The 25,635-nt window shown below is 43.5% G+C and overlaps 1 protein-coding gene across 2 annotated transcripts in view; it reads left to right on the forward strand.

The window, feature by feature from the left end:
* LOC124798160 (regulator of G-protein signaling 20) overlaps positions 1–25,635 on the forward strand; it is a 512,660-nt gene that overhangs the window by 197,205 nt on the left and 289,820 nt on the right. The window lies entirely within an intron of this gene.

Raw genomic sequence — 25,635 nt, forward strand, 5'->3', positions numbered from 1 at the left:
GCAGCGTAAATCGGTTCCGCATTAACGCTTTACAATATCTACCAAGTTTGGCTGTCATACAGCTGACACTGGACTCCTGCGAGTAGATTGACTTTAATTATGACAACGCATTACGTATCCAAGAACGGTAGGTTCGTCACGACGTCAGACAAGTGCCTAATACTGGAGTGGCGCATATGTATGTTCCGGGGCACAAATTGTCTACTTTTAGTCCATTTTCGTTTCTGCTGAAGTTATTTTCCTGCTTTTGGATTACTGTGGCTTTTGTATACATCCTGGCAGACTAATGATTGGATCTTGTTAAAACTATAGTATCTGAGAAACGAATTTGATGGTTCCCTGTTCCCAGAGCAAGATCTGCCACTACCCATTTATCCATATTTCCCAGGCGGAAATTATCGTTATTTTCCTTGAGCCAGGTGTTTCAGTATGTTTGTCTGTAGAACTGATTCACTCTTTCTAGTTCGGCTAGGCACAAACGTAGTGTCTGAGACTGGTGCCCACAGGATAGGTTTTAAAAGAGTTATCGCTATTGAAATACAGGTAAGTTTCTTTAACAAAGGAGCGCAATCTTATTTTAATTCATGCACATTTCTGTCAGCATTGTAATAGTTTCGTTAAGCTTACCAGAAGAGTATCCTGAATTTCTACGAAGATTTTCTACGTAACAGTATCAGCAATCGATTTCGAGCTACAGACAAGAACAAAAGGAAAGCAGTGTACGTAACAACACGCAGTCGTGTTCCTCTGCATCTGCAGGACACTCAGCTTATGTCTTCTAAAATCTATCCAGCGCAGAGACCTGTCCGCCGTTGGGGCAAGCTCCAGTATCTTATATGACATAAGAATCCATATTTCCTTCTTCTCGCGGTGGCGAACGGTGACTGGTTTGTGTTTCTTCAGTTTACTGAGATATGTCTTCTAATCCTATACTACTTACTGATTTACGTCGAAGCACGTAGGACCCTCAGAATGTCTAACACGTAAGTACAGATTGTTTTTCTCTTTTGTTAATGCCAAGCAGCGCAGCTCACTACCACACTCCCAAGCAAGTTTCAACATCACCATCGAGCTGAGTATCAAAACATACCGTCTCCTGGACCCGTACTGTTTTACAACTTTTTGCGTTTCATTATATGGTTTTTATAATGGAAAATTTTCAATTCCTAGACCTTAATTACTGTAAGACGTGAGTGATGTCGATGCCAAACTGCACTGCCTAACCAAGTGAACCACTGAGAAGGAGAGGAGAAAACAAAGTGGAACTTAGCTGTTGAGAAGGTATGTGATGTTATAGCAGTTATTGCAATATAGAGTGAAATTTACAAAGAACTTAGCTGTATGAGCCCACTTATCAGTATGATGCTGCACCCTCTCTGGCCAGGATGCAAGCTCTGATTCGGCTGGGAAGGATGTCACAAAGCCGTTGTATGCTGTCCTGAGGCAAGCTGTCCCACAACTGCTATAACTGGTTCTTGATATGCTGGATAGTGACACTGGGCCAGAGTTGACTTCCGAACTGGTCCCACACATGTTCTGTCAGGGACAGATCTGAGGATCTTGCCGTTCACAGACGGGAGTATCCTAACATTACTCAAAGAGTTCATAGAGACACCCCGATACCGTTACACTAGAGGTAACATATGTGGACGAGGGATGTCGTGACAGTCTGTTGTCCATTCAGAGTTCCCTCAATCACTGTCAGCCATAACCTCAAGTCATACCGGATGGATCCTAAATGCCAGGTGTAGCGATGGTCGTCTGGGCTGATGCAAATAGCGATTCATCGCTGAACACAACACGACGCCCTTCATCAGTAGCACATGTTTTCCGGTCACGCCAACATTCCAAACGCAGCGCTTTGTATTATGCTGTTAATTGGAATATACACATTGGACAGTCTGCTACTACTATCCGACTAGTGGTTTGGACGATACAAAACGGTCCAGGGAGTCCATTACTTTTTCTCGAATGGCAAGTTCAGGCCTAGAGAAAAAGGTGTACCCGCCCTACAGTGTATAAAGCAGTAGACAATATTGCTCTTAATACCGAGAACTATGTAGGTGCACAAGTCATCCCACATGGTCCATGAGTGTTCTGTGGTGGAGTTCTTAACTTTACCCTTAGCAACAATGATGCCAATCAGCACGGTAATGGATGGGTAACCGTTGCTGTAGTACGTGGACCTAAACTCGATAAAGTTGCGGGGCTAGAAAGTTTTAACAGTCGTGACGTCATTGCTTATGGGACATTTCAGATCGCAGAGGTCTACAGTAGAGATATGGGTAAATCGTATTACCGCTCTTCGATGCCCTTGGTTTTCAGGATCAGGAATCATCGTAAAATAAATCAATCTCAATCCGTGTGGGTCAAAGGTGTTGACAACTGTAAAAAAATTAAACTCGTCGGTGATCTCACTCATTATTACAGAAATTAAATAAATTATTTCCTTTCCTTTATCCTTACACAAAAAAACTACACATTGATCTTGTCAAAAGCCGAGAAGCGATTCTTCTTAGTGTTGTAGCTCTCTGGGGCACTCTGGGATGCACGCTGTGTGTAGCCTTGACCCGTTGTAGTGGTAAACGCGGTCGACCAGAATCCTGATGATGAGTTTGCTCGATCTCAACTTCCCATGCCGTCCAGCATCAGGCCATTGTCACACGTGAATGATGCCCCACAAACTTGAACACTGCGCGATTTGACGAGCTGGCGAAATGGGGACTCATAATGATGATGATGATGATGATGATCTGGATTGTGGGGCGCTCAACTGCGCGTTTATCAGTGCCCATTCAAATTCCCAATCTTTACTCAGTCCAATCTCGCCACTTTCATGAATGATGATGAAACGATGGGGAAAACACAAATATCCAATCATCTCGAGGCAGGTGAAAATCCCTGACCCCGCCGGGAAACGACCTATAATGAGCATCCTTTCAAACTCTGTCAGGTGTTGATAATGCTGTCCCACACAAGTACGCAGCATGCAGTGTCCTTCGCAGTCATGACACGCTGACGCAGTTCACGCCAATTATATACACTACCAGGCCTAGTAACAACAACAACCACGAACAACATTAAGGCAGTCTGGCGGCCGTCCTTCCAGTCATAAGGAAATGCAGTTCTATCGATTTATATACTCGCCGTCGGTGTTTATGTGTACGAAGTTACATTGACATCCGAACACGTCAACATGTCTTCTGGGTGCTTCACTCTTTTTGTCAGCCAGCGTAGGTGCAGACAGGAAGTAGACTAGTGTGATTCTGCACCTCGAAACTTCAACAACTTGGTAGCGTGGGAGATGACGGATACGGTGACGGCAGCAGGGGACGGCGCCGTGGTACCGGACAGAGCAGGAAGCTGCAGCTGTGAGAGAGAGGCAGGTGGCGCCGCGGCTATTCTGGGAGGCTGGTCCACGGCGCGGCTCGGCCGCGGCTGCGGCTGCGTGCGCAAACCTCAGCCTGCGAGCCGCGAGCCGCGACCGGCGGAACGCCGTTTACACAGCGGAGCCCCCCTCACTCCTTTCCAACCCAACCTACCCACCGCCCCCGTACGGCGCGCCTACTCACCTGCCGTGAGCCTACACCTCGTGCTGCAGCGGCGCCGTGCTATTTCCCGCTCTCTGGTGGAACGTGGCCACCGACAGCGGACAGATACCCCTCCAGGGTTTCCGCTCCTAAAAACGCAAAGCGAAGCGCTGGTCAACATTTGTAATGTTGGGAGTGGTGTACTGATGGGTCACAGTATGTATTGATGCGTCACGGGAGGTACTGATGCATCACGGGTGTACTGATGCTTCACGCTACCGCTCCTCCGAACACTGTCAATATCTAATGAATTGTCCTCATCCATCATAAAACCTTAACAATGTCTCCACAAACAAATTAATTGTTGTTGTTGTTATGGTCTTCAGTCCTGAGACTGGTTTGATGCAGCTCTCCATGCTACTCTATCCTGTGCAAGCTTCTTCATCTCCCAGTACCTACTGTAGCCTACATCCTTCTGAATCTGCTTAGTGTATTTATCTCTTGGTCTCCCTCTACGATTTTTAGCCTCCACGCTGCCCTCCAATACTAAATTGGTGATCCCTCGATGTCTCAGAACATGTCCCACCAACCGATCCCTTCTTCTAGTCAAGTTGTGCCACAAGCTCCTCTTCGCTCCAATTCTATTCAATACCTCCTCATTAGTTATGTGATCTACCCATCTAATCTTCAGCATTCTTCTGTAACACCACATTTCGAAAGCTTCTATTCTCTTCTTGTTTAAACTATTTATCGTCCACGTTTCACTGCCATACATGGCTACACTCCACACAAATACTTTCAGAAACGATTTCCTGACATTTAAATCTATACTCGATGTTAACAAATTTTTCTTCTTCAGAAACGCTTCCCTTGCCATTGCCAGTCTACATTTTGTATCCTCTCTACTTCGACCATCGTCAGTTATTTTGCTCCCCAAATAGCAAAACTCCTTTGCTACTTTAAGTGTCTCATTTCCTAATCTAATTCGCTCAGCATCACCCGACTTAATTCGACTACATTCCATTATCCTCGTTTTGCTTTTGTTGATGTTCATCTTATACCCTCCTTTCAAGACACTGTCCATTCCGTTCAACTACTCTTCCAAGTCCTTTGTTGTCTCTGACAGAAATACAGTGTCATCGGCGAACCTCAAAGTTTTTACTTCTTCTCCATGAATTTTAATACCTACTCCAAAATTTTCTTTTGTTTCCTTTACAGCTTGCTCAATATACAGATTGAATAACATCGGAGAGAGGCTACAACCCTGTCTCACTCCCTTCCCAACCGCTGCTTCTCTTTCATGCCCCTCAACTCTTATAACTGCCATCTGCTTTCTGTACAAATTGTAAATAGCCTTTCGCTCCCTGTATTTTACCCCTACCACCTTCAGAATTTGAAAGAGAGTATTCCAGTTAACGTTGTCAAAAGCTTTCTCTAAGTCTACAAATGCTAGAAACGTAGGTTTGCCTTTCCTTAATCTTTCTTCTAAGATAAGTCGTAGGGTCAGAATTGTCTCACGTGTTCCAACATTTGGTAAAATCTCCTGAGTCGTTAGGGTGCGTAATAGTCCTCTTCAAACTTATTCACTTCTCATCGTTTCGACCCCTCTGCTATGATCCTCTTCGGGATTCCACTGGTGCTGCTGGATTTATGAAAGCCAGTCATCTATGGATATCAGTAGAATCCTGAAGGATACTCCAGTGGAGGGATGGAAACGTCGAGCAGGGAATAAATTTGGAAAGCATTATGACGCAGGCTAACGTTTCAGGAGAATTTAACATCAATGACAACGAGCACGAAGGTCTACATAGTTACATCAAGTTAGCACCGAGCGAGGTGGCGCAGTGGCTAGCAGGGTGTTACAAAAAGGTACCGCCAAACTTTCAGGAAACATTCCTCACACACAAATAAAGAAAAGATGTTATGTGGACATGTGTCCGGAAACGCTTGTTTCCCATGTTAGAGCTCATTTTAGTTTCGTCAGTATGTACTGTACTTCCTCGATTCACCGCAATGATTTCATTCGGGATACTCTACCTGTGCTGCTAGAACATGTGTCTTTACAAGTACGACACAACGTGTGGTTCATACACGATGGAGCTCCTGCACATTTCAGTCGAAGTGTTCGTACGCTTCTCAACAACAGATTCGGTGACCGATGGAGTGGTAGAGGCGGACCAATTCCATGGCCTCCACGCTCTCCTGAACCTCAACCCTCTTGACTTTCATTTATGGGGGCATTTGAAAGCTCTTGTCTACGCAACCCCGGTACCAAATGTAGAGACTCTTCGTGCTCGTACTGTGGACGGCTGTGATACAACACGCCATTCTCCAGGGCTGCATCAGCGCATCAGGGAGTCCATGCGACGGAGGGTGGATGCATGTATCCTCGCTAACGGAGGACATTTTGAACATTTCCTGTAACAAAGTGTTTGAAGTCACGCTAATACGTTCTGTTGCTGTGTGTTTCCATTCCATGATTAATGTGATTTGAAGAGAAGTAATAAAATGCGCTCTAAAATGGAAAGTAAGCGTTTCCGGACACATGTTCACATAACATATTTTCTATATTTGTGTGTGAGGAATGTTACCTGAAAGTTTGGCCGTACCTTTTTGTAACACCCTGTATACTTCCGTACGAGCCTGAATTTTCTTATCTTTACGTGCCTTACGTTAGGTGTATCTTCGCGGCAATAGAATCGTTCTGCAGTTTTTCGCAAATGGCGATTTTTTAAGCCTTCCCAATCGCGTTTCGCGAAAAGTAAATCTTCTTCCCTCCAGCGATTCCCATTTGAGTTCACAGAGCATTTCTGTAATACATGCACGTTGATCGAACCTTCAGGTAAAGAATCTAGCAATGCGCTTCAATTGCTTCGATGTCTTTCTTTAATCTGACTTATCAAGGATATTTAGTTACATGTTACATAGAACATTCGGACGAGTCTTTTATCGAAATGATGTGGAACGACTCAGTTTACAAGATATGGTTACATGATTAGTGGTAACATTAATGAACAAGCCTGATATCCTTCCTCCACAGGAAATAGAAATTCGTCCATGGTACAGTAGGAGTTTTCCAGGAAAAATTATTTTAAGTTAAATGTAAAATTTGGTTTGCTACGTGTCAGACATTTTATGTTACGATCAACATTTTCATTGTTGCTTATTGTAGTCGTTTTTCAGTCACTGACAGTTATAATAGTGGTTAATGAAAGTCATTATTCTTCTAGTATTGTAAATATTGACGCCACTGTTCTTCTCAAATTGTGATGCATTATTTATGACGAATTTCATTAGTGAATATATATCGTTAAGCTGCAGTTTAAATGCCCTACGCATTGAAGAGGTACCTACATGAAGATAGCAGGTGAATACCACCTGTTCTTAGTACTCTCTTTTATAAAATCAATACTTTCTTTGTAAGTAGTGTCTTACTCCAGAAACTTATTCCATAAGGCATTATTGAGTGAAAATATGCGAAATATGTCGGTAGTTTAATTCTTTTGTTTCCAAGACTAGTTATTGTACGACGAGCAAAAGTAAGTGAACTGAGCTGATTGGCGAACTCAGTAATATGCTTCTTCCAGATCAAGTTTTCATCAATATGTACACCCAGAAATATGACGCATTCTACGCTATTTTACTGACTCCTGTTCATGTGCTTCATAAATTGTTAGTATAACTCTGTTCGCTGTACAGAACTGAATACAGTGAACCTCGGTCGTTCGAGCATTACTCAAGAATCGGTCACTCAAGTGTCCTTTAAAGATGAGCTACACGTTCCTAGAATTCTGCCTATTCGACCATTCGCCTTACGAGCTCGTTCCATTTTAAGTCGCTTTGTAAACTTTGCTTCTAGATATTTAACTGACATAACAGTGTGAAGCGGCAGATCATTCAAATTTCATTCAAACATTATAGACCTGTTTTTCCCAGTCATCTCCATTAACTTCCATTTTTCCACGTTTAGAACAAACTGCCAATCATTACACCAAATAGAAATTCCGTCCAAGCCAATCTGAATTATCCTACAGTCACTTCGCCCTCCCAACGGCAAGGTGGGTGGGTAGGGATACATTATACCTACCTTTCGAAAATATTGTAATCTAGTAAGTTTTTTATATTTTAAAATTATGAAAAAATATTTATTGGTTTTAATGAATTTTTCAACCAGATTCCGGAAACGTTTTAAATTTTTTGGGTAATGTTATCTCAAAAATTTAAGTATTTGTAATAGATACCACTTTTTCCAGTGAATGGCACAGTCAATAGTTTCCGGTTCAGCACCTCATTTACACATCAGTACTTCCTTAAAAAGTGTATTGTGAGTAAAAATCAACAACAGTTAACGAAATATGCATTTCAAAAAATTTTAGTGTTGTTCATGGTACAACTCTAGTACACGAAATTGAAAGTGCCTTGATATTGCTAAGAGTGTATTAGACAAAATGTTCAGGTTCTGGGCCCTACTACACATCAGTGCCTCTTGAAAAAATATGTTGTTAATATAAGTAAACGAGAGTTAACGAATTTTACCTTTTTTAGACTTTTTTGGAGTGGACATAAAGTACCACCATCCCCGCCCCTTGGTAATGCGCTAGGGCTAATGACGACACAGTTCTGTACACTACAGCGTCACTGGCAGACAGTCGCAGATTGCTGCTGCTCACCCTATCTGTCACATCGTTTATGGACATAGAGAACTGTATTGGCCCTATCACACATCCCTGGAGTACTACTCTTGATAATCTAGTCCACGATTAGCAACAGCCTTCCAGGACAACGTACTAGGTCCTATTACTTAAGAATTAGCCCGCCTGGCTAGCCGCGCGGTCTAACGGTCTGCTTCCCGAGCGGGAAGGTGTGCCGGTCCCTGGCACGAATCCACATGGCGTATTAGTGTCGAGGTCTGGTGTGCCGACCAGTCTGTGGATGGTTTTTAAGGCAGTTTTCCATCTGTCTCGGCGAATGCGGGTTCGTTACCCTTATTCCGCCTCAGTTACACTGTGTCGCCGATTGCTGCGCAAACATTGTCTCCACGTTTACGTACACCATAATTACTCTACCACACAAACATTTGGGGTTACACTCGTCTGGGATGAGACGTTCCCGCGGGGGGAGGGGGGGGAGGAATGAGGGGTGTCCACTGGCGGCTGAACCGCACAAAAACCATGGGTTCGATGTGAAACACTGAGGGCTACGGCGGGACGAAGCTTCTCCGTCGTTTTATACGTCCCCGGTTTAAATGCAATACAATACACACTTAAGAAGTACCTGAAAACATATTCCGAGTGCACCGACATTTGTTAACAATCTGCAGCGTGGCACTGTGTCAAACAATTTCCTGAAATGTAGAAAATTGGACTGTCTGTTGCCTTTGGTAATTGGTTCTCATGATGGGAAAAAGGGTAAACAGTTTATCAAGAGCAATTCTTTTCATAGACGTGTTGATTTATTGATATAAGCTTTTCTCTCTCAAGGGAATATTTTATTCTGTATAAATGACTGACTGCTCCTCTTTAAGAATTTCCCCATGGTATAGAAGCAAATGTAATCTCATTTGAAAACACCACTGTTATCTGTTAGATAATTTATTTTTACAGATGGATTGTTTTATTGTTTCTTAGCTGCATATTCACCGCTTTCTGTGCCAAAATTAGAGTCACTAAAGTGTAATGCAGATCTTTTTTCCTTCTAGTGTTATGAATATCTCTGATTTTTTCAAACTCAGATATACTGCTGATAACAAATTTCATATGTGAATAAAAGTGCTGTGAGATGTACTTAACGCTCCCAACTGCTTAAAAGTGATGTCTTCGAGATGTGCACTTAAGAACTCCGCACATAGTTCTACGAGGGACGATCAATGAGTAATTAGACACACTTTTTCCTGAAAGCAGGTTCGTTTTATTCAGTTTTCCAATGCACCATATTATTCACCTCCTTTTAGACTAAGAACATTATTTTTCAACATAATCACCGTTGAATGCGACGGATTGAGGCCATCTTATTGGGAGGGCCTGTATGCCCGTATGGTACCACTCTACTGGTCGACGTCGGACGCAACGCCTTGCTTCATCGAAAACCTTCCCCGTCAAACATGTACTGCTTCCCGTGGAATGCATCCTTCATTGGGCGAAACAGATGGAAGTCGGAAGCTGCGAGATCCGGGCTGTAGGGTGGATGGGGAAGAACAGTCCAATGAAGTTTTGTGAGCTCCGAGGTGCGCAAGCTTGTACCAGCACTATCGACAGAAACGTCCAGTTGTACAGCGAGGTATTTGATTGTTATCCGTCGATCACCTCGGATGAGAGTGTACGTACGTTCCAATATCGCAGGAGTCACAGCTGTGTGCCGCCAGCGACACACGGGAAATCGAACAGATTTTCGAGACCTTGTTACGATGATGACAGACACCTCACCCAACGACTCACCTTGCTTTTGTTCTCCGTAAACATTTTGCAAGCCCCTATGAATATTTGTGTATCTGTGATGTTCTGATTTTCCTCCAAAAGAAACTGAATGACAGCTACTTGCTTGGAACATACCTCTGTTATAAACAACATTGTGATGGGTACGGACAGCGACGCCACTCGTCGGAAATTTACGAAACAATAGGGGCTGAAGCGGAAATATTGCACGATGTTCCACTAGACATTCCGCATTTTTTCAGCTGAATTTAGACAAGAACAAATGTGTTGCATTACGCTCCTCGTAATTACTTCTTTTTGTGCAATTAATACCGTTTTGCCTAATGGAGCAGTTGCCTGAGAAAAGTTATCCCGTAAGATATCAGCGAATGAAAATATGCAAGTTATGTCAGCTTCTTGACTTCTATATCCGAAATGTTGGATGTTATTCTTATGAGAATAGTAGTAGAACTGAGTTGTAGCGGGTCTGCCACCTAGTTTTTCCAGTTCCAGTTTTCATCAAGATGCACACCTAAGACTTAGAAATTACTACCTTGTTTATTATATCTTGTTGGTATGTCAGGTTAATAGGACTTTGGATATTTTTCACCGTACAAAACTGCATAATTTTTTTTCCAATTTTGTTCAAAACCATGCGGTAACGTTAATAAGGGCATGATTTACTGTTTTCTGTGTTGATGCCCCTTCACTTGGTTTCACAAGAATGCTTGTATCACCTGCCTCCCGATTCAAATAAAATGGCAGATCATTAACGTATAACAAAAACAATAGTGGGTCACTGAACCAGGAATCTCTAAATCCTTAACATTTGTAACAGAATGTTACGATTGAAACAATCAAATACCTTGGATTATCCAGAGAAAATCTCAACAGACAATGTTGTATCACTTAAAAATTTTACTGTGTTCTCAATAAATGTATAAATAGCTGTCTCAGCAGATGTATTATCATATTCGACAAGAATGTGAGTTAGGGTATTCCATTTATCCCTGCAGTGGGCCACATAGGTCTTAATTCTGACGAGTGCTCTGTCGTCCTGGGGCTGTATTTGTTTTCCCAGAGTTTATTTCCCTGCAGTTTCATGACGTACTTTTACTGCTGAATGTAATGTTCTGATGGGTAGTCTTTACTAATGACTGTCGTGAATGTAGTTGTGGTCAAATTCTAGTTTCTCAAGTCTTTCCTAACTAATCTGGCTAATTGGCGTAAGTTGTACTCTCTGCTGAAGATATTTGACGGGATTCTCCAGTTGTCTATCCTTACTGCATCACCATAGAAAAGATTATTCTCATCTTTCTCATTGCTTTTGTAATGCACCCTAGACGTTGGAGAGTTCCTTGTTGTATCTGGTTCTGTACACACTGTTGTCTTTGATAGGACCCACGATTTTTCTCAGTATCTTCCTACCATTTATTTCTAGTTTCCTTAGTTGTTCCTTTCTGAAAATGTTCAGGCATTCTGTGGCATACTGTACCGAAGGTCTCACAACAATTTTAGGTTGAGCAAAAGAGGTTTAAACCTGTATATGTTCTTAGCGAATGAGTAGACCCCTTCCAGTTTGGTATATCTATTTTTTATGCTCGGGTTTTCACTCATTTTCAGTATCACCCATTTTCGGAGATGTTTGAATAATATTTTCTTCTTGAATAATATTTTCTTCTTTTGCACAAGAGTCTACCTGACGCAACGAGATGGAGTGGGATGCACCTCTTAGGTTTGTGATGTACTTTATCTTGTTCATGGTGATCTACAACCCAACTTGAGCTGCTATTTACTTGAGGGAGAAAGTTGCAAATAGCTTTTTCTACACTGGGTGTTAAAAACGAGAGGGCATCTGCGAAGGTTAGGCAGTTGTCTTGAACTTGTCCTTTTTGTTACAGATGTACATTATTTAATGGCTATAACTTTTTCGACAGATTAGTAGTTATCCGTAGCCGATAAATACTTCCTGGTCGATGCTAGGAATCATCATTTCCATGAGGCTCCCGCTAGAAAATTGAACCGTTGGCTGTTGATAACGGGTGCTGAGTCGAAACTGCTTCAGCCATTAAATAACACACGAGTGCGTTACACTGTATTAAAGTCGGTGGTTAGACGTAATGCGCTCAAATATGCTCTCTGCCAGTAAAATGGGGAACTTGACGACTGTTGTCTTCGCTCCGCGGATTGCTATGTTGCAGTTTTGCACAAGAGTCTACCTGACGCAAGTCTCTTCATTTTTGCATAACTGCTGAAATCCACATACATTTTAAACAGCTTACTCCTTAATGTTTCAAGATGTGTGCTGTTAACCTTTCCCCCATTTCAGTTAAGTAACAACATACAGCTGTTTTCTCCCCTGTTCAATGTGGTACCTTTTCATTAGCCACAAACAATCCAGAGCTAATAGAGAGCATCATGACTGATACAGGGATTAGTGATGACAAGTTCGTTGTAGCTAGGCTCAATACCGTTTCTTCCAAATCCACGAGAAACAAACGCAAAATAATTTTATTTAAAAGAGCGGATAAAGTGTCACTAGAAGCCTTCCTAACAGACAATCTCCATTCCTTCCTGACTATGCAAATGTAGACGAGATGTGGCTCAAATTCAAATATATAGTAGCAACAGCAATTGAGAGATTCATACCTCATAAACTGGTAAGACATGGAACTGATCCCCCATGGTACACAAAACAGGTCCGAACGCTGTTGCAGAGGCAACGGAAAAAGCATGCGAAGTTCAGAAGAACGCGAAATCCCGAAGATTGGCTAAAATTTACAGACGCGCGAAATTTGGAACGGACTTCAATGCGAGATGCCTTTAATAGGTTCCACAACGAAACATTGTCTCGAAATTTGGTAGAAAATCCGAAGAAATTCTGGTCGTATGTAAAGTACACAAGCGGCAAGACGCAGTCAATACCTTCGCTGCGCAATGCCGATGGTACTGTTACCGACGATTATTCCGCTAAAGCGGAGTTATTGAACGCAGTTTTCCGAAATTCCTTCACCAGGGAAGACGAATGGAATATTCCAGAATTTGAAACACGAACAGCTGCTAGCATGAGTTTCTTTGAAGTAGATACCTTAGGGGTTGCGAAGCAACTCAAATCGCGTGATACGGGCAAGTCTTCAGGTCCAGATTGTAAACCGATTAGGTTCCTTTCAGATTACGCTGATACAATAGCTCCCTAGTTAGCAATCATATACAACCGCTCGCTCACCGATAGATCTGTACCTACAGATTGGAAAATTGCGCAGGTCGCAGCAGTGTTTAAGAAGGGTAGCAGGAATAATCCATCGAACTACAGACCTATTCATTGACGTCGGTTTACAGTAGGGTTTTGGAGCATATACTGTATTCAAATATTATGAATCACCTCGAAGGTAACGATCTATTGATACGTAATCAGCATGGTTACAGAAAACATCGTTCTTGTGCAACGCAGCTAGCTCTTTATTCGCACGACGTAATGGCCGCTATCGACAGGGGATCTCAAGTTGATTCCGTATTTCTAGATTTCCGGAAAGCTTTTCACACCGTTCCGCACAAGCGACTTCTAATCAAGCTGCGGGCCTATGGGATATCGTCTCAGTTGTGCGACTAGATTCGTGATTTCCTGTCAGGAAGGTCGCAGTTCGTAGTAATAGACGGCAAATCATCGAGTAAAACTGAAGTGATATCAGGTGTTTCCCAAGGAAGCGTCCTGGGACCTCTGCTGTTCCTGATCTATATAAATGACCTGGGTGACAATCTGAGAAGTTCTCTTAGGTTGTTCGCAGATGATGCTGTGATTTATTGTCTATTAAGATCATCCGAAGACCAGTATCAGTTGCAAAGCGATTTAGAAAAGATTACTGTATGTTGTGGTAGGTGGCAGCTGACGCTAAATAACAAAAAGTGTGAGGTGATCCACATGAGTTCCAAAAGAAATCCGTTGGAATTCGATTACTCGATAAATAGTACAATTCTCAAGGCTATCAATTCAACTAAGTACCTGGGTGTTAAAATTACGAACAACTTCAGTTGGAAAGACCACATAGACAATATTGTGGGGAAGGCGAGCCAAAGGTTGCGTTTCATTGGCAGGACACTTAGAAGATGCAACAAGTCCACTAAAGAGAAAGCTTACACTACACTCGTTCGTCCTGTGTTAGTATATTGCTGCGCGGTGTGGGATCCTTACCAGGTGGGATTGACGGAGGACATCGAAAGGGTACAAAAAAGGGCAGCTCGTTTTGTATTATCACGTAATAGTGGAGAGAGTGTGGCAGATATGATACGCGGGTTGGGATGGAAGTCATTAAAGCAAAGACGTTTTTCGTCGCGGCGAGATCTATTTACGAAATTTCAGTCACCCACTTTCTCTTCCGAATGCGAAAATATTTTGTTGAGCCCAACCTATATAGGTAGGAATGATCATAAAAATAAAATAAGAGAAATCAGAGCTCGAACAGAAAGGTTTAGGTGATCGTTTTTCCAGCGCGCTGTTCGGGAGTGGAATGGTAGAGAGATACGATGATTGTGGTTCGATGAACCTTCTGCCAAGCACTTAAATGTGAATTGCAGAGTAATCATGTAGATGTAGTTGTAGATGTAGATGTAGATGTACCTACCGATCCACCCATCTAATCTTCAGCGTTATTCTCTAATAACACATTGCAAAGTGTTGTTACGTGACAACATTTTCCATCTTACACCGCAAATATTATTTATTTATGTATCGGTATTGGCCAGGTTCGGCTACGATACCATTTTCCAGCTCTAGTAGCCCTCCATGGGCACAAGCCACCAAGTTATCTCGCCACTAGCATATGGCGGACAAATATAAGACCTATGATAAAAGCTTTTGCATTAAAAATAATGAGAACACTGTAACGTGTACGTAGTTGCTACTGTTACTACGTGTTGGGCTATTGCCGATTCTATGGCGGCTTGTTTTAGGGCAGTTAACTCGCAAGGGAAGTCTTTCAGTTTCAACTACAATTTAAAGTTCAAGTTGCCCAGCTACTAGCATACGACAGACAAACGCATGAAAAAGGGTCAAGCGTAATATCAGACAATTACGCATGGCAGTTTTATGTTTGTCCGTTGTAAGGTTGTGGCTGGACAGCGTGGTGGCATCTAAGCACGAACGACAACTACCGTCTGAAAATAGCATCGTAGCCAAAACTGACCAACAGTAAAATGTAAATAAACAATAAATACAGTAGAAAGTGGAAATGTTGTCAGATAACAACTATTGTAGGAATGTGGTACGTGATCAAAGAACAGTAAATAAATCCGAAGCTTTAGTTCTATTCCTGTGTAAACTGTTTATCACTCACGTTTCACTTACATATAAAATTACACTCGAGAGAAATATTTTTAGAAAAAAAATTCTAACACTTAAAGTTTATCTATAAGGCAAGAGAAAATTTAGGAGAGAATAGATCACTATTTCCATGACACTTGTCCTAACGATGAATTGTTCGGAACCTCTTGGCGGCATAAGTTTTCATCGCCATCATTTCACCAGTAAGAGTAGAAAAGAAGGTTTCGGATAGCTCCTGATCATCAGACCTTTCCACAGTCTCCCGTGGAGTGAGAGCAGTTAATCCTGTCGACAATTATCCATCCGTCGGATGATAACGTTATACATGTTGGCCAGATGATTGCCAGTCAAGACAATATGTCCCCACAACGTGTAACATAAAGTAAGTGAGCGATTAAAAAAAAGAAGTAACTGTAGGCATTCTAAATTCGAAACTAACCACCTGTACGTATGAGCTACTAGACTTACGGTCTATTGAATCAGAGATAGTGACTGTGTTAGAAAAAAGGTAACGCCTGCCACATCGGCGAATGGAGTAGTGTTACGTGACTAGTATATCGTCAGACATTGTACTGACCATCGACACGTCAATCGAGCTCAATAGGGACAAGAGAAGCGTGATTCTGGCTATATGATCGCCTCCATCTGGCTGGGTAGCCGTCGCCTAGCACACGCATCTCCAAGGCCGTGCACACGCAATGCTTCTTGGTTGCTTCCGGGTTAACACTCTGCCGTGAGTACCTCGGTAAGAGTGAAACGATTGTCGCCAGAGGCAACAGCTTAGGAAGGCAACTTGCTGATGGCAGGAGGCAGCCGTTGACATTCGCGGACAGTAACAGTGGACAGGCTGGGTATAGCGTGCCGCCCGGGATTAGCCGAGAGGTTTAAGGCGCTGCAGTCATGGACTGTGCGGCTGGTCCCGGCGGAGGTTCGAGTCCTCCCTCGGGCATGGATGTGTGTGTTTGTCCTTAGGATAATTTAGGTTAAGTAGTGTGTAAGCTTGGGGACTGATGACCTTAGCAGTTAAGTCCCATAGGATTTCACATACATTTTCCTGGGTATAGCGCAGCACGGTATTAGCCATTTCAGTGCCTGATAACAGCAACTGCTTCTGCAGGGAGCTACATAGTTTTCCTCGCAAATGATCCTAATCATCCCTACAGTTAGTACCTCATGATATTACAGCTCGTCACGGATATGGACAAATCTCTATTTTGTATACATATCATTATCGTACATCCACTGGAAATTTTAGGCACACATATAGCCGAACTCATTACCATAGATGAAATTACTAATCGAATCGTCTCTCATTTTGTTCACGCATTAACATATCGTCGTGAAGAGGTTGCATCTCCTGTTGCTGTGTGATTCGAGGTTTTGGTTCGCTTTGTCCCTATTGAAGATATGATTGATATTTTTTAAAATACTTTTCGCAGTAGTTATGTTTCTGTTACGTACCTACGTAGTAATAATATCAAAGGAAATGTTTGTCATTTAAACTCACTTTAATTTAAATTCTGAGTAACGATCGGAAGTTGCAATACATACTGTAGCGTAGTCCCCTTAAAACATCGCGAAAAAATAATTACGCTGAGTTTAATGTAAAGTAAATTTGAAACTGTAAAATATCATAACATCAAAATCGTTGCTGACGTGTTAAAATGTTGGAAATGGACCAATTTTTTACACATCTGTAACAGCATGGGCAAGGGCATGTACGATATAGTATCTAGTTTGTTATTTACAAGACATACTCTTTAGAAGACATACTCCAACCAGGGGGACTAACATCATATATCGATGTTAATCTCCAGAATATAAACGCAGCAGCGTGTTATAGCCGCACGGTCTTAGGTGCCTAGTCACGGTTCGCGCGGCTCAACCGTTCGGAGGTTCGAGTCCTCCCTCGGGCTTGGGTGTGTGTCTTGTCCTTAGCTTAAGTTAGTTTAAGTTGGATTACGTAGTGTGTAAGCTTAGGGACCTATGACCTCAGCAGTTAGGCCCGATAGTATCTTACCACAAAATTCCAAAAATACAGTTTCGAAATGCAAGGTATAAATTAAGTGTTAAATAATTATTAAGAAAACTCTGTAAATCTTAGTTGGCCTACCTCAAATGACTAACAGCGAAGATCTTACATAACAGATACACCATTTCCATCTCTCCTAGCAACCCACTTGATCTCCCGACGTTGGATATTACACGTCTTGATAAATCGCTAATTGTATGATGGTTTCCATTACACAATCCTACATCGCTACGGTATACCGAGAGACAATTTCTTGGATGACTACTTCGCAAAGCAGGAGGGAAACTGAAGAAAAAGAAAACTCTGAGAATATCACGTCTTGACAAGACGCTAACGATATTATGGTTCCCATCGCACAGTTCTACATCGCTGCGGGGATGCCCAGAAGCAATTTCATGGATGACTACCGCGCGAAATATATGAACTTCCCTCAAAATGCATAAGAAAAGTTGAAGAAAAAGAAAACAAGCTCTTCATATTTTTGTACCTTGAAATTACTTCTTCGTATTCTTCGCATAACGATACTACAACAATCTAATTCCATGCGAAGCAGAGGAGCCAGATGGAACTATTTTTCAAACAATAGAGTGCTGCTACCATTGTGAAATAAAGGCGTAGCCACACCTGCTGTTAAGGTGTTGTGATCACGAACTCCGTTTTTACGGAACCCTTATAGGATAAACTTTGTTGTTCGTCTGTCTGTCTCTCTGACGGTTAAAACCTTTTTCCTCAGGAATGGCTACATGCATCGAGTTGAAATTTATGTAGAAAACTATGGTCTACGGTCCCTTGGCGCTGTAAAAAGTTTAAGCTCCTAAAGTTAATGCAATCAAAAGATACGACCATTAATATCACATATTTTGATACACGCAAACTCACTCATCAAACGCTGTAGGGTATTTCCCACTCACTCAGTCTCATGAAATTTGGCAAGAAGTAAGATTTTACAGTACAACTAAAGGAAAAAATCTGAAAATTGTCAATTTTTAATTATATCAGAGACTTTTTGTCATTTGTTATCCGACTCTCTGTTAGTCCCCCCCCCCCCCCCCCCAATCTGTTAATACCCCTTTTCCCCAGGAACGGGTAGACGATTCAAGTCGATTTTACGTCACGCACTAATGTCAATGGACCATTGGTGATGTAAAAACGTTAAGATTCTAAGTTCATGCAATAAAAATATATGGCCATGTACATTACCGGTTGTGATACTCGCACATGCACTCATTAAAACCTACGAGTATAGAGTGCTTTCCGTTGACCAAGAATCATGAAATTTGGCAAGAAGGAAGGTTTCACAGAGCAAGTAAAGGAAAAATTTCAGAAAAGTGTGAATTTATAATTATATCAGACGAAAAGTATTTCTTTTGTCCGGAATGGGACTTCCACTCTGCAACGGAGTGTGCGCTGACATGAAACTTCCTGTCAGATTAAAACTGCGTGCCGGACCGAGACTCGAAATCGGGGCCTTTGCCTTTGACGGGCAAGGTACCGAGTTCGAGTCTCGGTCCAGCACACAGTTTTAATCTGCCAGGAAATTTCATATCAGAGCACACTCCGCTGCAGAGTGAAAAATCTCGTTCTGGAAACATCCCCCAGGCTGTGGCTAAGCTATGTCTCCGTAATATCCTTTCTTCCAGGAGTGCTAGTTCTGCAAGTTTCACAGAAGAGCTTCGGTGAAGTTTGGAAGGTAGGAGACGAGGTACTGGCAGAACTGAAGCTGTCAGAACAGGTGATGAGTCGTGTTTGGGTAGCTCAGTTGGCGCCGGCATAGTAGTTCAGCGTGTTCGGTCACAGAGCTGACTAGTCTCTGTAATAAACGAACTGAGTGAGGGGGTTACAAAGCGAACTACAACGGGTGTTATGTGACGTTAGCTACGATCAAATACAACGCACAATAACGAACAAAATGCAAAAGAAAAAAAAGGTTGGTAGAGCTCTTGCCCGCGCAAGGCAAAGGTTCCGAGTTCTAGTCTCGGTCCGGCACACAGTTTTAATCTGACAGGAAGTTTCAGCGATAAAATGTTCCGAATTCGTCACTCAAATGGTTTATTCCTCAAACTACAGGTTACGGAAGACGTTTTCTATCTTCAGGCGTCTATTTCCAAACACAAAAATCGAATACCTACCTGGGACTCAGGAAAGAATCAACTAGGATACCGGAAACATTTAGTGCGAATATTAAATCAGTTCAGTGGTAAAGGCAGTACTTTTATTGCTGTTTTTATGTTTTGGAAATTTTGTATGCGAATATTTTTGTTGCCATTCTGACATGCAACACGCGTGCACTAAAGTACACTGATGAGCCTAACATTATGATCGATGACCCCTGTCTATCGCGAGACTGAATGTCCGTCAGTGGCGCTGCAGGCTCTTGACTCGGTAACGAAAATATATAAGCGGAGCAGAGACGAATGACGAATCATTCTAGCTACGGTACGAGTTGAAAATGGGGAAAAGCACCGACATAAGCCACTTTAAAAAAAGGCAGATTGTTATGGCCTGACACCTGGGACGGAGCATCTCGGAAACAGCGAATTTGGTCGGGGGTTGTTTGGGGGAAGAGACCAAACTGCGAGGTTATCGGTCTCATTGCATCAGGGAAGAACGGGGAAGGAAACCGGCCGTGCCCTTTCAAAGAACCATCCCGGCATTTGCCTGGAGCGGTTTACGGAAATCACGGAAAACATAAATCAGGATGGCCGGACGCGGGATTGAACCATCGTCCTCCCGAATGCCAGTCCAGTGTGCTCACCACTGCGCCACCTCGCACGGTTGTTCTCCTGCTGTTGCCGTGAGTACCTCCGGAAAAGTAAAGGACGATGAAACCACGAGTAGGTTACAATGTGGTGGGTATCCGCGGCTCGCCTCGCGTGGAGATTGGAGGCTTGCCCATTCTGTAAAGTAGGTTGGCGGCGATCCGTGACAGATCTGATGACAGAAAACAGTGGTAGTGAAAGTACAAGTGTTTCTGGGCACGACGTATACATTGGTGAACATGGGTGTCCACAAAAGACGACCCCTACGTCTACTCGTGTTGTGCCAATGACATCCTCATGAGTTACCAGTGCACTGGTCAGGGGGTCATTAAAACTGTGACGGAGAAAAATGCGACCGTGCCGTCTGATCGTATGAATCTCGTTTCGTGTTACACCAGATCGACGGTCGTGTAGCGATGCGCCATTATCCAGGCGAACAGCTGCTCCGTACATGTACCGCTCCACAGAAGCAATAGGGTGGGTGTAGTAATATGCTGTGGAGGACATTCACCAACGCTTCCATGAGACCTGTGGTACACTACTCGCCATTAAAATTGCTACACCACGAAGATGATGTGCTACAGACGCGAAATTTAACCGACAGGAAGAAGATGCTGTGATATGCAAATGATTAGCTTTTCGCAGCACTCACACAAGGTTGGCGCCGGCGGCTACACATACAACGTGCTGACATGAGGAAAGTTTCCAACCGATTTCTCGTACACAGCAGCAGTTGACCGGCGTTGCCTGGTGAAACGTTGTTGCAATGCCTCGTGTAAGGAGGAGAAATGCGTACCATCACGTTTCCGTCATTGATAAAGGTCGGATTGTAGCCTATCGCGATTGCGGTTTATGGTATCGCGACATTGCTACTCGCGTTGGTCGAGATGCAATGACTGTTAGCAGAATATGGAATCGGTGGGTTCAGGAGGCTAATACGGAACGCCGTGCTGGATGCCAACGGCCTCGTATCACCAGCAGTCGAGATGACAGGCATCTTATCCACATGGCTGTAACGGATCGTGCAGCCACGTCTCGATCCATGAGTCAACAGATGGGGACGTTTGCAAGACAAGAACCATTTGCACGAACAGTTCAACGACGTTTGCAGCAGCATGGACTATCAGCTCAGAGACTGTGGCTGCAGTTACCCTTGACGCTGCATCGCAGACAGGAGCGCCTGCGATGGTGTACTCAACGTCGAACCTGGGTGAACGAATGGCAAAACATTTCTTCGGATGAATCCAGGTTCTGTTTACAGCATCATGATGGTCGCATCCGTGTTTTGTGACATCGCGGTGAACGCACATTGGAAGCGTGTATTCATCATCGCCATACTGGCGTATCACCCGGCGTGATGGTATGGGGTGTCACTGGCTACACGTCTCGGTCATCTCGTGTTCGCATTGACGGCACATTGAACAGTGGACGTTACATTTCAGATGTGTTACAACCCGTGGCTCTACTCTTCATTCGATTCCTGCGAAACCCTACATTCAGTAGGATAATGCACGACCGCACGTAGCAGGTCCTGTACGGCCCTTTCTGGGTACAGAAGATGTTCGACTGCTGCCCTGGCCAGCACGTTCTCCAAATCTCTCACCAACTGAAAACGTCTGGTCAATGGTGGCCGAACACCTGGCTCGTCACAATACGCCAGTCAGTACTCTTGATGAACTGTGGTATCGTGTTGAAGCTGCGTGGGCAGCTGTACCTGCACACGCCATCCAAGCTCTGTTCGACCCAATGCCCAGGCGTATCAAGGCCGTTATTAAGGACAGAGGTGGTTGGTCCGGGTACTGATTTCTCAGGATCTATGCAACGAAATTGCGTGAAAATGTAATCACATGTCAGTTCTAGTATAATATATAAGTCCAATGAATACGCGTTTGTCATCTGCATTTCTTCTTGGTGTAGCAATTTTAATGGCCAGTAGTGTAATAATCGAAGGCAGCTTAACAGCTGTGTGCTACGTGAACTTTACTGCGGGCTGTCTGCATTCCTTCACGACCGTTGTCTTCTCCGGCGGCAACTGCATTTTGCAGTAGGATGACTGTCCGTGTCACGAGATCAAAAGCCTGCTACAGTAGTTTGAAGAGCATGACGAGGATGTGTGTCACGAATTTCTCCGGTTCTCAAACCAATGGAAAAGGTCGGCTACGCTACAGGTCGCCAGCTCCTTGCCCACAGTTACTGCGTGACCTATACATAGATATCCTGAAGAAGGCTACCACGGACATGTGCATTCCATTCTACACGGATTCGCTTCGTTATTACGTTTGCAAAGCTAAACTAACATGATATTAAGCAGGTTGTTATAATGTTTTGGAAGATCAGTGTGTTACGTCTGTTGCGAATTCTACCGATAATGAAGTACTGAACTCACATTTTGAAGATGTCAGAATACAAAATCTGTCAGGTAGACATGGTTTGAGTTTTCTTTGAGTCATTTCATTTAGAGGGTATGTTAGTATCTGTAGAGCGTGTGTATGCAGATGTGATTTACCGACTTCCTTCTGTAGTCACCAGCAGACTAGCGAATCTATCTGTAAACACGTCGAGGCACTCTTCATACGTTCGTAGTATAGCCCTCGTGGAATTTTATGATCTATTCTGTCATCCATTAACGGAGAAATGCCTTGATCTGTTTGCTCTGCAGCTGAAAGTTGCGCGCATCGTTTCTTTCCTGATGACTTCCAACCACTGGCACGATTTGTAGTTAAAGGTTCTGAGACGCAGCCACCCCAATTTATATATCAAAATATATTTTTCAATAATGTTTTAATAATTTAAATAATAAAGACTTTTTACAAATATTGCCCACATGGATTTAAATAATGACAGTAATTTTTTTTTAAATTCCCATTAACTCCACGCAGTAGAAGTTTAAGGGCGTTGTTTCTACTGAGTACAGTTCTTATGGGCTTCCAGAAGGCTCCTTTTTTCCAGTCGAATGACGTCCTTCCACAATCCATTTTCTCGGTCTGTTGGTGAAAACGTAAAGGAATTAATATGGTACCTGGTATACACTCTTGAATCCTTGTCTCTATAACTCTTGTGCTCTCAAGCGTTGTTAATAGACTTAAAAACACTCAAGATATAGTTTTGTTTGCAGCACTGACAGTCCTATTCACTGTAGGAAACGCATGCTAAGTGTGCAGATCTGTCACTAAGTGCACTGGAGTACGGTAGCGTGAGTGTCACCAGCTAGCATGAGTTTCGCTAATGATTAGGGAAAATAAGGCCGACAAAGATGTCTCGTCACCTTCAGTTGCTACGAATATCCATGTATGCTGACGATGTTTACGGCGTAAGTATGTTATCAGCAAGTTTCTTTTTATAAATGTAATGTACCTGAGCTCTCGAGAGTTCTATTTTCTCGTGAATAACTGCAGCATGCCGTGAATCAGAAAACGACACACTTGAATTGGTAGCCTGTAAAGCCAACGACGTCGCATATATCAACACTTTAACATAGCTCACGATATTAAAAATAAGGCGATGGAGAGGCCTTTAATACAGTGTGTAACTTAAATCAAAAATTTTCCAAAAAAATGGTTCAAATGGCTCTGAGCACTATGGGACTTAACTTCTGAGGTCATTAGTCCACTAGAACTTAGAACTACTTAAACCTAACTAACCTAAGGACATCACACACATCCATGCCCGAGGCAGGATTCGAACCTGCGACCGTAGCGGTCGCGTGTTTCCAGACTGTAGCGCCGAGAACCGCTCGGCCACCCCGGGCGACTGAAAATTTTCCTAGTACGGAAGTACACACATAAAAAAATTTTGCATCACCTCGGTTCCGAGAGTTCCGGAACTTGTACAGAAAATTGGAATAGAGATCAACATAAACATCATTTCCGCCCTATTCATTGCTCATGAAAACAACACACTGCATATTATACCACCATACAGCGAGACCTTCAGAGGTGGTGGTCCAGATTGAGCACACACCGGTACCTCTAATACCCAATAGCACGTCCTCTTGCATCGATGCATGCCTGTATTCGTCGTGGCATACTATCCGCAAGTTCATCAAGGCAACTCCAGAATGTCCCACTCCTCAACGGCGATTCGGCGTGGATCCCTCAGAATAGTTGGTGGGTCACGTAGTCCATAAACAGCCCTTTTCAATATATCCCAGGCATGTTGGATAGGGTTCATGTCTGGAGGACATGCTGGCCACTCTATTCGAGCGATGTCGTTACCCTGAAGGAAGCCATTCACAGATGTACACGACGGGGCGCGAATTGTCGTCCATGAAGGAGAATGCCTCGCCAGTATGTTGCCGATATGGTTGTACTATCGGTCGGAGGATGGCATTCACGTATCGCACAGCCGTTAAGGAGCCTTGCGTGACCACCAGCGGCGTACGTAGGCTCCTCATAATGCCACCCCAAAACAGCAGGGAACCTCCACCTTGCTGCACTCGCTGGACAATGCGTCTAAAGCGTTGAGCCTGACCAGATTGCCACCAGACACGTCTCCGATGATTGTCTGGTTGAAGGCAAATGCGACACTCGGCGACGAAGAGAACGTGATGCCAATCCTAAGCGGTCCATTCGGCATGTTGTGGCACCCATCTGTACTGCGCTGCATGGTGTCGTGGTTGCAAACGTGGACCTCGCCATGCATCATGCAACCTATTGCGCACAGTTTGAGTCGTAAGACGAGTTCCTGTGGCTGCACAAAAAGCATTATTCAACATCGTGGCGTTGCTGTCGGAGTTCCACCGAGCCATAATCGTAGGTAGTACCCCTTGGGCGGCCGGAGCGGGGCCTGTCATCGACTGTTCCTGTCTCTCTGTATCTCCTCCATGTCCGAACAACATCGCTTTGGTTCACTCAGAGACGCCTGGACACAACCCTTGTTGAGAGCCCTTCCTGGCACAAAGTAACAATGCGGACGCGATCGACCCGCGGTATTGACCGACTAGGCATGGTTCAACTACAGGCAACACGAGGCGTGTACGTCCTTCCTGGTGAAATAACTGGAACTGATCGGCTGTTGGACCCCTCCGCCTAATAGGCGCTGCTCATGAATGGTTGTTTTAATCTTTGGCGGGTTTAATGGCATCTCTGAACAGTCAAAGGGACTGTGTTTGTGATACAATATCCCCAACGTCTATCTTCAGGAGTTCTGGGAACCGGGGTGATGCAAAGCTTTTTTTTATGTGTGTGTAAGTACAAAAACTATCAAATGCGGCATGTTACTTTCGCAAAAAAATCGGCATGGTAGGTGCTCGTTTGATTCTGTCAGCCAATAACTGCGTAGGACCTGTGACATCACAGATACTTCACTGGGATCGTCACACGAACTTACAAACACCACAGTTTCAGCACAGTAGACATACATTACACGTCTCAAGTTCAGAACTGAAAAACACGAAAAGTGTTAAGCTTGCTGCAAAGCTCATAGGCTACGTCGTATTTAATCAGAGGAATAATGACGTCATCTGCAAGTGGGCATAGAAATTAGTCAATGGGGAAAGTTTAAAATTTGTGACGGGTTGGGACTCACATCCGGATTTTTCCGGCTCTTCCGAACGGTCGCCTTGACAGCCTCGGTCATCTGGACACGG

Source organism: Schistocerca piceifrons, chromosome 5 (genome assembly GCF_021461385.2).
Source record: "Schistocerca piceifrons isolate TAMUIC-IGC-003096 chromosome 5, iqSchPice1.1, whole genome shotgun sequence".
Lineage (NCBI taxonomy): Eukaryota > Metazoa > Arthropoda > Insecta > Orthoptera > Acrididae > Schistocerca > Schistocerca piceifrons.